The sequence below is a fragment of the Pseudorca crassidens genome, chromosome 8 (genome assembly GCF_039906515.1).
Source record: "Pseudorca crassidens isolate mPseCra1 chromosome 8, mPseCra1.hap1, whole genome shotgun sequence".
Lineage (NCBI taxonomy): Eukaryota > Metazoa > Chordata > Mammalia > Artiodactyla > Delphinidae > Pseudorca > Pseudorca crassidens.
The window spans coordinates 72,384,208-72,401,348 of NC_090303.1; the positions used below are offsets into that span (position 1 = coordinate 72,384,208).

A 17,141-nucleotide genomic window follows, 5' to 3' on the forward strand; every position below is an offset into this window, starting at 1 on the left:
GTTTGTGTAACAGAATTATTGGCTACTGATCTACACAATCCAGAAGCTACTCATTACCTAAAAACTGAATTGAATGCATAGTCCCGAGGCAAATATGAGATGAGAATATATATTCTTGGGAACAAACCCATTTTTGTGGGGTGGATGGGAAGAAGGGGTCCTGGGGATAGGGGATGTGACGTACCGATGTCTGCCATGATTGCAAATGAAAGTTATATTGAATCAGCCTAAGTTTAAGATTCATTTTAATTTTTTTCTTTTTTAAAATAAATTTCACATTCTTTGTTTTAACTAGTCAGTAATTCTGTAGTGACAAACTTTCCTCACTGTCATATCCCTGCCCGAGTAATAACAAGTGATAACGGTGGTTGGAGTATTTCCATTGAATTATCTGATGCCATGAGAGCCTCTCCATACATTTACATGACAGAGAGAAATTTACATAGAAGTCACAGATAGCAAATGAAATGTTTATCCTCACTATGGCTTCAGGCTGGGAATTTTGCTTTCTTGTTGGTATAGCAAAGGAGATTTAGATGCTGGCAGCATAAGCCAAAGGTAGGGAAGAGTTTATTGTTTCAAATACCTGAAAAACACTGTATATTGTCCTAATTCTGTTTTTATCATATCTCATGACAAAATAGACAAAATAATAAGTTGTTCCTCTCCAAAGCTAAGTCCAGTAGAAGTTTCTTTATTGCTGGTTACCAGGGTATCTCTGGAAAGAATGGCTGGGCTTTAGCTTTTCTACTTTCCTTTTTTGTTGTATTGGAAGGCAAAAATGTGATACTTCGTTCAACTAAAATATACATAATTTTTCTTGGAAAACACACACACATATAATGTGGAAATACTAATGACTCTAAAATAAGAAATTGTTGCTCACGTACCAAATGTTGTTATATAAAAGTTTGAGCAGAACTCCTCAATTTTGTTATTCTATCACCAAAGGGTGATTAATAGTACTATAAATACCTTTTAACAATTTCAGTGGCTAACCATTACCACAAACTTCCATTGTGTCACTTACATTTAGTGCTTTGTGACTCATATTATTATGAATACATATCCATTGTACATATTATAAAACTGTAGCATTTTATTATTACTTTGTAATTTTAGTGGGATCTAATGCCAAAATGTCATAGGAATGAAAAGTTGGTTGGTTTTTATGAATAAGAATTTAGAAATAATGAATGAAGACTTATTTGTTCACCAAAATATACACTGCAATTAATATGGGTCTACAGTCTTAGTGTTTCATAGTACTTGATAAGCTTAGCAACTGGAAACATGCTGGGATTGTATTGAAAATCTAATAGCAACCTGATAGCATTTTATACTAGCTTACACATGTTGTCAAAGGGGAATATTAGGTAATGCTTATCTTTGCATCTGCAAATACTATTTAACATGAGTTGCACTATTTGCCACTTATGTTAAAGAAAAGGGTAGAATACCTTTGTTAAAAATTTTAACCATTTAATATGAAAGTAACACTTAACTTCTATGATTCTCTCACAGCCGACTTCTTTTTCTACTTACCTAAGAGTTTAACCAACCTTTCATAATAGAGTTGGTGTAGATTATCTTTTAGAATTAGAAAAAGATAGTTGAAAATGTTTCAAAAGCTATACTTTCAAGGCAAAGTATTTGGTGTTAATAGATCATGGTGGCTTGTACTTTATCAGGCATAACATATTTTTAGAAGACCAGAAGAGATACTATGTGGTTTTCATTTTAAAATATAGTTTTGATGGAGAACTATTTTATAACATTTGAAAGAAAATACAGATTTCCTTAAAAATCTGTTTTAATGGCTCAAGTCACAAGAACAATATTCAGTTGCTTTGTTATATTCAACTGAATTTCTTTTAAATGTTTAAAAGTGGTGGCCAGATTTGAGGTGTGACATGGTAGAGAGAATATTTCTAGCAGACTAATATTTATCTTTTCAGGTATTTTTCATTTACACTTTTTCAGGTTCTTGTACTACAGATAGCTTAGATAGTAGCATATCTAGTGCAAAATGGAAAGAAGAAAATCACATCTGACAAGCTTGAGTACCGATTGTAGTAGTGATTTCACTTTCATGTATAGATATCTGAATATATCTTTGAAACTTGTTCACATATTCTGTTCATTACATGAAGCACCAATTGAATAGGTCCAATCAGTAGGTACATTGATTAATGACATATTGATGAATAATATACAAAGATTGTGATGCAAATGGGAGCTGATATTAAACTAAGCGTTACAAGATGTTCCTTCTTTACGTTCTTACTATGTATCCCAGAAAAACGTAACTAATAATAACAGCTGAAGACAGCCTCTCATTTTAGTTTGTTTTATTTATCTGTATCTACTCCTGGCACTTCTAGACTTGATATACCCATAGCGTTCAGTAATGAGAAAAGTTAGCCAAAGAGAATATGTAATGCTTTCAATTTCATGAAACTAATTTCCAGGTTATTAAAAAGAGTAAGTTCACACACACATATGTACACACACACACACAAATACATTTGCATACACATACATGCACACTTCCATAATCTATAATTTTAAAACTTTTTGTAAAATACATTATCAATTTTCTAGCCTATGACAAATCTACTTAATTTAGTTTAGGTATGAAAATTGGTCGCATTATTGTTCTTGTTACATTTACAGCCATGAGACAGACTTGTGGTTCTTCAACAGCTGTGCAGAGCAGAGACGTAAATTTAAGGTAAATGCCATTGCTTTGCTATCTTAGATGAATATTAGTATATAGCGTTGTAATCACTTCCTTCGTTGTAGGTTAATATCTTATATAAGGTTCTCTTTTCCAGTAGGTAATTAATTTTTTTTATAATTCTGTTTTAAATAGTTCGAGAATGGAATAGTAAAAAGCAAAAGTGAATTAAACCTAGGGGTCTTATTCTGACTCTGCCACAAACTAGTTATATAAGCTTGAGGAAGTCACTCAACATCTTTAAAATAAAGACATTGGGATACCTGATGGACAAAATATAATATTCTGTGGTTAAAAATTTATTTCACTTTTTTTTTTTGAACTAAGTGATAGGCATCGTAATGTTTCAGGAAAAGCTGTATCTTGGATGTTAGCTTATGCATTAAGGATTATGTTTGCCTATTCGTTTGTTTTCAGTTACAGAGCACTTTATTAACATACCATAGCCAAAAATAATGCTTTGGAATCAAAATAGCAAATCCCATATGTTTGAAAACCATGGTGCAAGTATCATTTTATATAACATCTAAGGAAGTTTTGTTTAATGCCTTGAAATAATTTTATAAATTGCTTTTAGGGAAAATCTAAGCTACACAAGGAGTTATTTTACCATGTATTTAATAAACTACATTAAAATATGTTGTGATATAATACAATTTAACAAATTTCTACCATCCTCTACTTCACTCCAAATTGTTAAAATTAGCATTGTCCAACAAAACAAGAAATTCTGCAATAAACTAATCAGCATTTCTAAAATTTCATGTTCCAGGGAAAAAAATCAAAAATAAAGTATAAAATGTATAAATAATGAAATATTTATCCTGGGTTAAAATACTAACTCTGTGGGTAATAGAATTGGACACTGATAAATATGTTTTAGGAAATTATTAAAGTCCATTCATGCAGTGGTAAAGAATGAAATTGAATATTTCCTTTTCAACATTAATATTTGATTTCTAGTTATAAGAATTAGAGAGAAACTAAAACACATTTTGTTCCAAATACTGAAAGCAACATAAGCAAGAAATCGGCAATATGTGTTTGAGTAGGGCAATCTACTGTGATGCAGAAAACTTAGAAAGAATATTTTTTTTTTTTTGCGGTACGCGGGCCTCTCACTGTTGTGACCTCTCCCGTTGCGGAGCACAGGGTCCGGACGCGCAGGCTCAGCGGCCATGGCTCACGGGTCCAGCCGCTCCGCGGCATGTGGGATCCTCCCGGACCGGGGCACGAACCCGTGTCCCCTGCATCGGCAGGCGGACTCTCAACCACTGCGCCACCAGAGAAGCCCAGAAAGAATTTTTAAAAGTTGTTTTTTGCTATCTATATTTTCTGTATATCAGAAAAATAAGCAGTATTATATTTTTATATCATAAATTTTAAAAAGAGCTTAATTTAAAAACTACTAAAAAGGACAGACTATGCCTTGTGTGGTCCTCATTTTCCCATTCCAGTAAAGAACATTTCTTAAAAGGCAGCGTGAAATAGACAGTCTTGTAGGAATGTTACAGAATAAAATCATTCTTAAAATATTATGATGTTGCCACCTGCAGCCAGATGCACAGGGCTGACGCCCTGTGGAGGAGGGTCTGGGACATCCAGTCCATCGCTGCTAAGTGTGCTGCGTGGAAAACTTGTGAACGATCCACTCATGGCATGGAGGACAAAGAACATATGTTTTGGGGTCTGAAGCCTATCTTTGCCCTCAATTAGTAGAACCTTGGGTAGAGTAACTTGATCTCTTGAAGCCTGTTTCCTTATCTCTAAAATAGGAATAAGGATACCCACCTTGCCAGATTGTTGTGAAGACTAAAAAGAGTACTATATAAAGTGACTAGCATGAATCCTTGCACTTATAATAAATTAATAAATAATTTCTGTTACGCTCAGCTCCAGGAAATTTATAATTAATCCAAGGCTATGATAAATATTCTGTAATATGTTATCTTCTACTTGGTCATAATTGTCACAATTCACTATTCACTCTGATATGAAGTGTGCCTAATTTATGAGAAAGCAACAGTGAGTGTTTTAGGTACTACTAGAGTGTGTCCCCCTGTTGTAGGCCTCCACACCATGTATAAACCACCACATATAAACTTATAATGTTTGTCTTCCCTGCTAGACTGTGAGCTCTATGACAGCAGGGATCATGCATGTCCTACTCATCTTCCAGTGCCTAACACAGTGCCTGGTGAATAATAGAGCTCAGTAAATACCTGCTGGAACAATGAATGAGGGGGAGATTGTGTTGAGTGGAGAGTGTGAGGAAGTTGGAGGGGGTAAAGCTTCATTCATTCAGTGAAAACTGAGTATTTATGTGTAATATCCTCAGGGACTTATGATTTGGTTGAGGAGATAGTAATACTTGCGCACAAATATCAGGGCACAGTGGATGTGCTGTGGGAGTCAGAAAAGCAGAAAGTGCTATAAGTATTTTACCTTATTTTACTGAGTATAGTTGACTTACAATATCGTATTAGTTTCAGATGTGCAACATAGTAATTTGATTTTTTTTATAGATTACACACCATACAAAGTTATTTTATAAAGTATTGACAATATTCTCTGTGCTGTGCATTACATGCTTGTAACTTACTTGTTTTATAACTGGTGGTTTGTACCACTTAATCCCAGTCACCTCTTTTAGCCTTTGTCCTACCCCTCTTCCCTCTGGTAACCACTAGTTTGTTCTCTGTACCTGTGAGGCTGTTGTGTTATATTTATCTGTTTTGTTTTTTAGATTTCACATGTAAGTGAAAATATACAGTACTTGTCTTTCTCTTCTGACTTATTTCACGAAGTGTAATACCCTCCAGGTCCATCCATGTTGTCCCACATGGCAAGATTTCATTCTCTTTATGGCTAATATAATCACATCTTCTTGATCTGTTCATCTATCAATGGACACTTAGGTTGTTTCCATAGCTTGGCTATTATAAATAATGCTGCTATGAACATTGTGGTGCATATAACCTTTTGAATTCATGTTTTCTTTTTTTTTTTTCTTTTGGATAAATACCCAGGAATGAAATTGCTGAATTGTGTGGTAGTTCTATTTTTTATTTTATTTATTTATTTATTTTTTTTCGGTACGCGGGCCTCTCACCGCTGCGGCCTCTCCCGTTGTGGAGCACAGGCTCTGGACGCGCAGGCCCAGCGGCCACGGCTCACGGGCCCAGCCGCTCCACGGCACGCGGGATCCTCCCGGACCGGGGCACGAACCCACGCCCCCTGCATCGGCAGGCGGACTCTCAACCACTGCGCCACCAGGGAAGCCCTCTATTTTTAATTTTTTGAGGAGCCTCCATCCTATTCTCCATAGTGGCTGCCCTGATTTACATTACCACTGACAGCGTGTGAGGATTGCCTTTTCTCCACATCCTCACCAACACTTACTATTTCTCGTCTTCTTGATAACCATTCTGACAAGTGTAAGATGACATCTCATTGTGGTTTTGATTTTCATTTTCCTGATGATTAGTGATGTTGACTCTATACGCATTTTAAAAAGAAAATTATTAATTCAGGTTCAAGTGATCAGGGAAGGCTTTGTGGAGAGGTAGCATTTATGTTAGGCTTAAAGAAAGGGAATTTGGTAGATAGAGAAAGTAAAGGACAATTTTTGATGGAGACATTTTCAAAAGATGTCATCAAAGATGTAGAGATGGGAAATGGTGAGGTCTGGTTAGGCAAGAGTAAGTAGTTTGTTTTGACCAGCATAGAGATGTCACACTAAAGGAATAACGAATGTATTGGAAGGCTAGAAGTGTACATAGCCAATTGTATACAGCCTGAAATGTCAAGCTAATGAGTCTGTACTTTATGATTTAGGCAGCAGAGGTTGTTAAAGGTTTTTGATGAGGAAGTGACACAATGAAAGCAGTGTATTGTGGAGATCTAGTCAACAGTGCTGCATCTGGAGGATGCTTTGGGGGAAGGGAGTTGTGAGAGATCTGGAATAAGGTAATCTTTAAAAAAATTTGAGGCTGGCATTTCATGAATTGAGCTTTAGAAATGTTGAGTTTGAGGTGATGGCATGAAAGTAAATGGAATTAGCAAGCTTTTAGAAAATTAGAGTTTGACAGAGAGGTCAGAGTTAGAGACAAATATTTGTGAAATAATCCAGAAGTGATGGATGAATCCACGAAAGTGGAGGAGATTTCTGAGAAAGATAATCTAAAGAGGAGCTCACTAACATCGACAATTTTTAAAGCAAGAGGAAAAAGAAGCAGAAGAAATTAAAGAGGGGAAAAGAAGAATCAAATTAGCTTTTACTCTATTCAATAAGGTCAAGGAAAGGGAGAGTTTTTACAACACAGAGCTTGTCAACCACATCAAACAGTGACCATGAGGATGAGCATTTTCATACATGCACTGTTGAACTGCAACACTGATCATTTCTAACCCTCCTCTTTTTTTTATCATTTGCTAATAACTCAAGATTTGCAATACTAATATTATCAGTAATGAATGGAAAAAAACTTACTTTAATATAAATGTTAAATAGAAGGTAGATAATAAATGTACTTTTACTTCCCTGATTGCTGTGTTTCCAATCATATAAGCAAATGTATATTGCATATATAGTACTGAGTTCCCGCAAATTAAATCTGGGAGAAAACTGCTTTCTAGGAGGTCACATTTTCTCTTTTCTTATCTACCCAAGCCCTTGCCTCTTCCTATAATCCATTAGGATTTTAAGTATATATTCCCTTGATTTCTCTTCCTTAACTAAAGTAAGAGCAAGAAAGAAATAGAACATTAATATTGTTAAGGGAGCTCTCCATAGGATTTAAGACTTAGGCTGTGAATTTTACCTTAAGATGTTTGGAGGTGTTGTACGAGCTAAATTGAATGACAAAGTGAAGAACAGTGTCAGTACATGATTAAAAACAAAAAGTGAAATTATTTTGAAATTCACTTACATTTAAGATTCATTGTGTTTCCTCTGTGGATTCTATTCATATCTATAATCCTGCATTCTCCATTTCTACTTGGTTTTCTTAAAATTTCTCTGCCACCTTCACCTTTTCCACTGTAGTTTTTCTTCCTTTGCCATTCCGTTCTTTCCTCTCATCATGTAATCTTTTCCATTTAACTTAATCTCTGTCCCTTCAGGCCCCATACTGAGAAAAGAATAACTTTAAGTGCCTTAATTATTTAATTCTATCTTGAACCTAAACGGTATTCTAGCAGATCATTTTACTAACAAAATAGTAAAACTATGTGACTTCTTAAAATCCAGTATCCAATATTTTAGTTCTGATCTTGCCCCAAGAATAGTTTCTTTTATGCTATTTTAAATTGTAGTTTTAGTATGCAAGCAGCTTTACCCTTGAATATCTCAGATACTTAGGAGGACCTGAAGCATTTCATGCAGTGCGAGAAATCTCCTGTTACTGATGACACGTATAGGTGGCTCTTTCAAAGTCAGCCATCAGAATGGTTTTATCCTTCCTTCCTTAAATCCTTTTGCCAGACTTCCCAGAAAACTTAGTAAGAAATTCAAACTAGAATTCCTTGGGATGGTTGTATGAAATGGCAGTTTTCCTAAACAGATCTTAGGGTGTGCATGATAAGTTTAATAACGGTGGATTTGGAAGCACGGCATTTGAAATGATCAAACAAAAGTGTAATGAATTGTTCTTTCAAAAATATTTGTCACTGTACCTTACTATGAAAAGCATATAAGCTCATTATAAGAATCTAATATGATTTTTAAGTTAAATTATGGTTGGTCACTAAGTTATTTTTCCCAAAGGCACTTAATAAATGTTAATAAATTGCTATAGTGTAGTAGATATTTTAAGATGAAAATTATGTTCTCTGATTAGATGAGGATGAAACCACTCATGAGAATTATAGTAGACCCTTGACATTCACAGGGTATGCAGCCTGAGATCTTCATGAACCCTCAAATTCAAGAAATTTCCAGTTCAAAAACACGAGAGGTCTGTGCAGTCTTTCTCTGAATCAAATTACCATCGTCACGTGCAGAGTGTAACACAAGTTAACTTTCCAACTTTCAGTAAAATTTACCTCTTGATTAATGTCAGTTTTTTTTTTAATGAAACAGTTTTTTTCACATCACAGGTTTTTCTACATCAGTGAGAACAGGTAGAGAACAGCAAAGCTATATTTATGATGGAAGGATCCACAGGGGTGGAGGAGTTAGGTTGTGTGTGTGGGAGTCAGCATTCTAAAGACTAGATCAGCCCCCCCAGCATGCTTGATTTAGTTTCATGGCTTGACAAATTCCACAGGTGTAATGTCTTGGAACTTTGGGGTAATTGGAAAATAATCAGACCAATCCTCAACATCTGTGAATTTTAGGATCTTGCAATCTAGCATCAATGAGGAAAATCTTAAGTGAACAAACAAGTTCCCCGTACTTTCTCTGCTGATATCTTATTTGAAGAATTGAGAGAGGCACTCAAGATTAATGTTAATATTTTCATCCTTCTTACTTGTAAATATCCAATAACATCAGTAGATAATCTGGGCTACTCCTTCACAGTAAAAGTTGCCTGGGACGTTTTTGAAAGGCATGGGGGAAGGCTGTGTCTTGGGTATGAAGAGACCCCCATAGAAGTTCAGTAATGAGTAGAGGCTTTATTTTAGTAACCATTGACTGTCGACTGGTTTGGCCCCGACATTCTGAGCTTGGTATTTTATCCCTCAAATTAGGGAGCCTCTGTTTAGATTCAGTTCACAGTTGAAGGTCTTGAATCACATCCAGCTTGGCTAAAAGTATTTGGTGGTTATTTAAAAAGAAAGGATTTGTTTGATCATGCCGATTTTTATAGTTCTATCATCATAAGCATAAAACCTGCAGGACCTAGTAGTTAAGCATCTTGATAACACAAAACAAACAGACAATTCCTTTGCACAGCATATAAATTCTTAACACTTCTAATGGTAACACTTGCATTGCTGTAAAAGCTGCCACTTTGATATCTTCTACTGCTAGTGCTACTGCACATTCTCAAGTGACAAACCAAGGAACACATTGAACATTATGATGTGCTGACGTGAGGAAAATTTGTTGTCTCACAGAAAAACTGGAGTAAATTCTTCAATAAAATATCCTTGTAAAAACAAACAAAAAACCTCAAAGGAGAAAATCATTCTCTCTATTCCACCTTCTTCCCATAGAACCAAGCATGTAATAGACATTTTTATTTTATAAATTTAGTTATTTATTATTATTATTTTTTTGGCTCTGTTGGGTCTTTGTTGCTGTGCACAGGCTTTCTCTAGTTGCGGCGAGCGGGGGCTACTCTCCATTCCGGTGCGCAGGTTTCTCATTGCCGTGGCTTCTCCTGTTGCAGAGCGTGGGCTCTAGGCACATGAGCTTCAGTAGTTGTGGCGCATGGACCTAATTGCTCTGTGGCATGTGGGATCTTCCTGGGCCAGAGATCGAAGCTGTGTCCCCTGTATTGGCAGGCGGATTCTTAACCACTGAGCCACCAGGGAAACCCCTAGACATTTAAAACATATTCATTAGTGATTAAAATACGTTTAGAGTTCTAGTTTCTCAAAAACGTGGGCATCGTTTAAACTTTTTCTTTTATTCCAGGAGAATTTATTTCCCTTAATCAATAACCATCGCCACTCCCCTACATAGTCTTAGAGTTCACTTAGGCTAATGGTAGCTTTTAAATCTAAAAAATTACTTGAAAATCTTTTAAAAATGGAGAATCTTGGGTTCATCCAAGAATATTGAGTTAAAATTTGAGGGGATGGGATCTTAGAAAATCAAAATATTTTAAACTCTCCCAGGAGATTCTAATGCAGCTGGTCTATAGTATGTAGGAACCCTGCAACTCTTCTGCAACAGGAAAGTGGTTCCCTGTAATAAAAAGTACTGCGTCTGAATTCTTATTAATATACTGTCATTTTTCCTCCCAGGGACTCAGTTTTCCAACCTACACAATTAAATGGCTGTAAACTAGTGATATCTCAGTTTCCTTCCAGACTCAGCAGTCTTTTAATCTCAGTCCTGTGTTTTGTTTTGTTTGTTTGTTTGTTTATATATGTCTTTAAATCTGAGCTAACTAAAAAGGTCCCTGAGCGGGTTTCTTGGGATACCTCTCTCTGTTCATTCTTTCCAGGGGCATTTCCAACAACATTGTGAGAATTTTATTTTTACTATCCTTAGTTCTCATGTAACATTATAAGATCTTATCTTTGACTTTTTAAAAAATAATATCTGCTTTCTAAAGTCCTCAGTATATGTCTGCTATGCCCAATTGGCCTTCCTTTAGGAGTTAGAAACCTTAAGGAAAAAAAACTCATTGTCTTCAAGGATAGCTGTCCCGTGCAGTGGTCCTGCATGCTGATCTCATTGTCCACAACCCAGTTTTTACAAATTATATGAGCAGCAGTGTCAAACTACTTATAGTTCCTCCAAAATTGCTTCATGTCTCCATACAGGTGACCTTGCCCTTCTCTTTTGTCAATATGCCCTTCTCTGCCTTTCCATCTGGAAAACTTCTGTGAAGCTTTTAAATCATCACTGTCAGGTACTCTATGAAGCCCCCTTTGAAACCCTCACCTGCCACACGCACACAGTGTAGAATTAATTATTCCTATCTATGTATTATTTCTATGTCTTAGGTATACTTCTGTTCTTGCATGTATCACACTGAATCATATTTACTATAAGTTCCTTGAAGGCCAGAACTGTCTCATTCATCTTCACATTTCCAGTGTCTGGTACGTAGTATGTTGTGGGTTTTTTTTGTTTGTTTGTTTGTTTGTTTTATTTTTTTTGGCCGCACTGGGTCTTCGTTGTTGCACGCAGGCTTTTCTCTAGTTGTGGCGAGCGGGGGCTACTCCTCCTTGCGGTGCGCGGGCTTCTCATTGTGGTGGCTTCTCTTGTTGTGGAGCACGGGCTCTAGGCACGTGGGCTCAGCAGTTGTGGCACACGGGCTTAGTTGCTCCGCGGCATGTGGGATCTTCCCGGACCAGGGCTTGAACCCATGTCCCCTGCATTGGCAAGCAGGTTCTCAACCACTGCGCCACCAGAGAAGCCCCATGGTACATTTTGCATAAATGCGTGGAGTCCATAGACAAGTGCTAGTCTATAGCCCTATCAAATTCCCCCTTTCTCCTAGGCTCGAGGTGTGTTTTTTTCAGTTGCCTACTGGGGCATCTCAACCCAGATCAACTTGTCTCAGACTGCAATTATTTCTCTCTCCCCACACTTGTTTTTGTTAACTTTTTCTGAATTCTGTTCTACAGTCTCCAGCTGTAAACCCTTTTAATTTGATTGGGCCATATTCCTCTGCCGTAATGTGAAAATCACTCTGTTTTTCAACCTCTCAGCATGGCACAAAAGGCTATAAATTATCATACATCTGTTACTTTATAACCATGATGTAATCCTCACTGCTTACTGAACATGCTGTTTATTCATTTATTCATTCATTCACAAATGTTTGTAGTTCACTTCTGATATACTAGGCACTCTGTGTGGCATCATGAACTATTAGAAGTTGGACACCTATTTGCCTTTGTTCCTGTTTCTCCATCTGTTTAGAATGTCAGCCCCACACCGTCTTATCTGGTTGCCAAACCTTTACACACACCTCAAGATCCTATTCCCTTGAGTCTTCTGACTCTTCACAGAGAAATAATCCCTCACTTACATATATTTTAAGAACCTGTACCATACTTTTTTATTATTCTACATGTATTAGTTACAAAGGTAGATTATACCATATTTTATTAAAGTTATTTGACCACTTCTCTAGCTCAGTCTCAGACTCAAGCCCTTTGAGGTCAGAGATTATATCTTATTTCTAACATAATGCTTGGCACATGGTAGATGCTAAATAAATCTTTGCAGAATTGAATTGAACTAGGCCAATTGAATTGCTGTTTCTTTGTCAGAATAAGTTCAAGGTACCACTTCTTTCAACCTGATGAGACAAGTATGAAGGTATATTTATCAGCTTCTCTGTACTTCGTAGAAAGAAACTTGTAAGCAGACATGAATATCATTATCATATCATATCATATGAATATGAATATATCATATCATATCATATGAATATCATTAGAAGACCAGATTCAGGCCCACCCTGCTCTTACATTACTAACACATCTTGTCTATCCTCTAGTTAGGCAGTCTGTTTATGAATAATACTCCAATTGATTCCCTTTCCCGGGTAGATAACATGTAATATACTTATTTAACAATAACAGTGAACTCTTTCTCCTTTTATCTTTACCTAAATATTTTCTTTCCTGATTCTGTCTTCTGGTTTTTGAATTGTGTATACATATAAATATTTCGCTTTCAATAAGCCCTTTACTCCTTATTTAGTCTGTTTCTTTTGAACAAGATATACTGCTTCATATAATTCTGTACTAGTCATGCTTCTAACCCCACTAAATATCAATGATACTTTTACTAGGGTACTGGAAGTGAGAAATCTGCTCAATAAAATGATATTGGAAATGTACGGGACACAGATGATATATGAGGATTTCTCAAATAATATCAGGGAACTATACGTTCTACATGATTTATTGGTATATAGTTTTTATGAGTTAATTTTATCTATTGCTTTAGCCATGGGGATTTTGGATATTTCGACGAAAACCCTGTCTAAATTTACTATGGAGTTTATCAGCTGCTCTGTTCAGGAATATAGATTTATTTTTCCTGTGAAACATGAACTCCATAGACAGAAAGTCCAGATTTGGCTGGTACAGCTGCTCAAGGATGACGCAAAAGACCAATGTTTCTTTCAGCCTCTTGTTCTGCCCCAGTATAGCCTCTGTCTTCATGGTCACAAGAGGGCTGCCCCTTCTCCAGGTATCATGTTCATGTTCCAGGTAGAAAGAAGGGGAAGGCAAAATACAAATAAATGCAAGTCAGCTGAATAACAAGTTTCCCAGAAGCCCCACAGAATAGCTTCTCTTTCCATTTCACTGGCCTGAACAGTATCACGTGAACACTCATTGCTTCATCTGAGTCTGTGAAGCTGATTGTATTCAGCCAGGCCTTTCGTCAACTTGAACAAAGTTTGGGTTCTTTTGGTAGAGAAGAAGAGAAGGATGAATTTTGAGATAGGCATCTGAACAGTGTCTGCCGACAACAGTTTAACATCGCTGTTAGTACCTCATGGGGCCTAAGAAATCTGTGAAAAGAGATTCTGTTTAAATTAAAAAACAAACCCTTGTGTTGAGGGCTGACTTGCAATAGATTGCAGTAAGGGAGCTTCTCTGCTGTGTAGGAAACCCCAAGAAAAGAGATTTTATGACTTGAGATACTTTAGTGACAAGAAATTTTGGTTTTTGGTAAAATTTCTTCTAGGAACATTTAGAAAGACATAAATCTGGACATTAATGTGATTAAAGGTCAGTTAGTTATAGGTCAGTTAGTTATAGGACTTTATTCTAAGTTTTAATATTTTTAATTATAACTAAAATGTTATTAAAGACTCCATATATTTTGAGTACTAGGTAAAGCACAATACAACGTAAGCTAAGCAGAGGTAATTCTTTCCCTCCAGGAAATTGCTACTGAAGCTTGGCAGCACTGGTGAGGTGCCCCAGCTGAACATACGTAGGCAGTGGAACAAACACTGGAAAGTTTAGATAAATGAAGCATATGCATATTTTGCAAGTACAGAAGCAAGTGTTTTTGAAGGATAGTGAAAAAAATAGTCGTAGAAGGTAAAATTTAAACAAGTTAAGGTCAGAATTTTTTTTTTTTCACTTGGCTCTTACATATTGCTGGAAACTTTAAAAGAAAGTTCTCACTTTCCTTCCAGCTATAGTGAAGATAAGAGTTGTATTCCATACTTTTTCTATATTTCCTGCAGTAATCTGGATTGTAAGAAACTGCACTAGAAAAATAGGTACTACCAAGGAAACCCTTCTTGCTCTCCCTCACCTCCATCCCTACGGACCCACATGAGTTCCTGCTGTGTTCCAAGTGCCAGGTACCTCGCCCATGATTGGTCATTTTATCTCCATGGAAACCCCAGAATTGGTCAGTACTATTCCTGTTTTACCTGTGAGGATCAGAGAGCCAGAAGCGTTCAGTAACTTTCCCAAGGAGCCAGGGCAGAATGTCAGATGTGTCTTGTTACCAGAACATTTTTTTTCCACCATCCTTTATGTTTGAAATGAATGAATCATTTCTTCAGGAATTCTCAACTTCAGGACAGGCAGGAGGACAGAACAGGCAGACATTCCTCATTCTGTGAAGGCTGCCTGTCTGGTGGAAGGCTCACCATTCTGGGGAGTAAGAATGGGAAGTCCCTGTGCTGTGTGTGATTCTGCCCAACCAAACCAGGATTATTCTTGTGAGTGTTTGTCATCACTTCATCCAGGGCTCCATGAGAATAAGAATTAATCATTGGTTTGCATCTGAGATACTGTAAATGCATAATGATTTTTAATAATCTCACCTTCTCTAATAGGTCCTGCATGCTTTCTGGTAATTATTCAGAATGAAATTAAAATGAAGTAGAGTCCATCCTCTTCTTAAAGTGTGTGATTTATGAAATTAGTGCAATTGGATTTTATCTTGCAAACAAAAGAAATAGTATAACTTTTATACTATTAAATAGTATAACTTTTAATAGTATATTAAATAGTATAACTTTTATACTATTATTTAATAATAGTATATTAAATAGTATAGTATAATATACTATTTAATAATAGTATATTAAATAGTATAACTTTTATACTATTAAATAGTATAACTTTTATACTATTATAGTATGAACTTTTCTTCAGAGAAATACATCATAAATTTAAGAAGCAAAGAAAGTAAGCCAAATAATCCTGTTATTTTTGTTCTCTGTAGTAAAATTGTGAACGTTTAAAGATGTCTAGCTATTTTTTTATCAGCTCTACCTGTATGTGGTTTCTTTTAATTTTATTTCTAATATTCATTTGCAATAGGCATTTTGCATATCATTAGACAAGGAAGATGAGACTCTAATGCCTTGTCAGTTCAGGCAGGTATATGGTGGACTAGGTGCAAGGTAGGAGGAGGAAATAGATTGTACTTCACAGCTCATTTACCCTCTGAAGAAATATTCATTTCTCTCCCTCTCTAAATCTCTGTGTCTCCCCCCCCCATCTCCCCTTCTCTCTTTCTCTCTTTTCCTTTCCCCCTCTCTTCCTCTCATATTCTGGCTTTCAGGCCTCACTTTGCAACCCCTTCTTTAAACACTAGAACATTGAAATCTATCTATGAAATACAGAGACGCATATACATAAAGTAAAAAAGACTCAGTACTTTCTGGTTCGTGATTCCTGAGTCTTTGAGGACACCAGAACTTGTTGGAAGCAGTGTGCATGAGATATCAAGTTTCTGATGAAGGACTGTTAAATGGGTTATTCAGTGCTAAGATGTAACTTGCCATCACTAAAGGGTCAAAATAGCATTGATTAACAGTGTCATACCAAATACAAATTGCTTTAAAAGAAACATCTGTTCTGGGACTAATTGAGAGTGAGGACTACTTCTTAAGAACTACATCAGAAAGGAGTACTTAAGCAATCGATGCAGTTATGGTATCTGGCATTCCATTCAAGAATTTCCAGCACTGCTGGACTAGAGCACAGGTTAGTTAATATATTTTATTCCCCGTCCCCCGACCTTTTTGCTTGCTATTCTATTCAAGGAGATATTTATTTAATAAAAAGAGAGTTCAGGAGTAATGTAGAAATAAATGGAAAAGTCTACTTTATACAATTTCGTATGAAACAAATAATTACCATGCTCCAGTGGAAAAGCTACAAGCTAAAAACAAGATAGCAGTAAGATTTCGAAACTGGTTTACAGTACTTCCATGTATTAGAATTTACATCCTCAGTCAATCAATCCATCAGAGAAACATGACTAAATGCCCTCAGTGTATTAGATACTTTGCTAAGCAGACATCAGGTACCATAGGGGATTCAAAGATGTTCCTATCCTCAGAGAGTTGGCAATCTGGCTAGATAAAAAATTCAAGATAATAACCATTCTTCTAAGCCATTTTAAACAAAACTCAGTGGTTTAAGGTTAAAAATAAAAACCTTCCTTGACAGTTATGGCTTTTTATGGAATAAATTGCCTTTTTTTTCCCCCCTCTAAGTGTTTAGTGAATCAGCCATCACTTATAAACTGAGCAGAGTAGGGTTTTCTTCATTTTTTGTGCCTCCTGAGGCTTTGTTTGTGGTTCTTTAAAATTTGTTTAGGACTGAGTTCCAGAGTCTAAGGGATACTGAAGCATGGAAACGAGTCTAAGGATAACAAGTAATATGATAGAGATGGTTAAAGGGAAAATGGGAGAGCCGATCACAAAGGGAGTTTACCCAGATCGAAAAGAAGAAAAGGGAGAAAAAAGTATTTTAATAATTTCTTCACATTCAA

General features: G+C 36.2%; 1 protein-coding gene across 5 annotated transcripts in view; it reads left to right on the plus strand.

The window, feature by feature from the left end:
* The window catches only part of FOXP2 (forkhead box P2), a 531,964-nt gene that overhangs the window by 378,031 nt on the left and 136,792 nt on the right, over positions 1–17,141 (plus strand). The window lies entirely within an intron of this gene.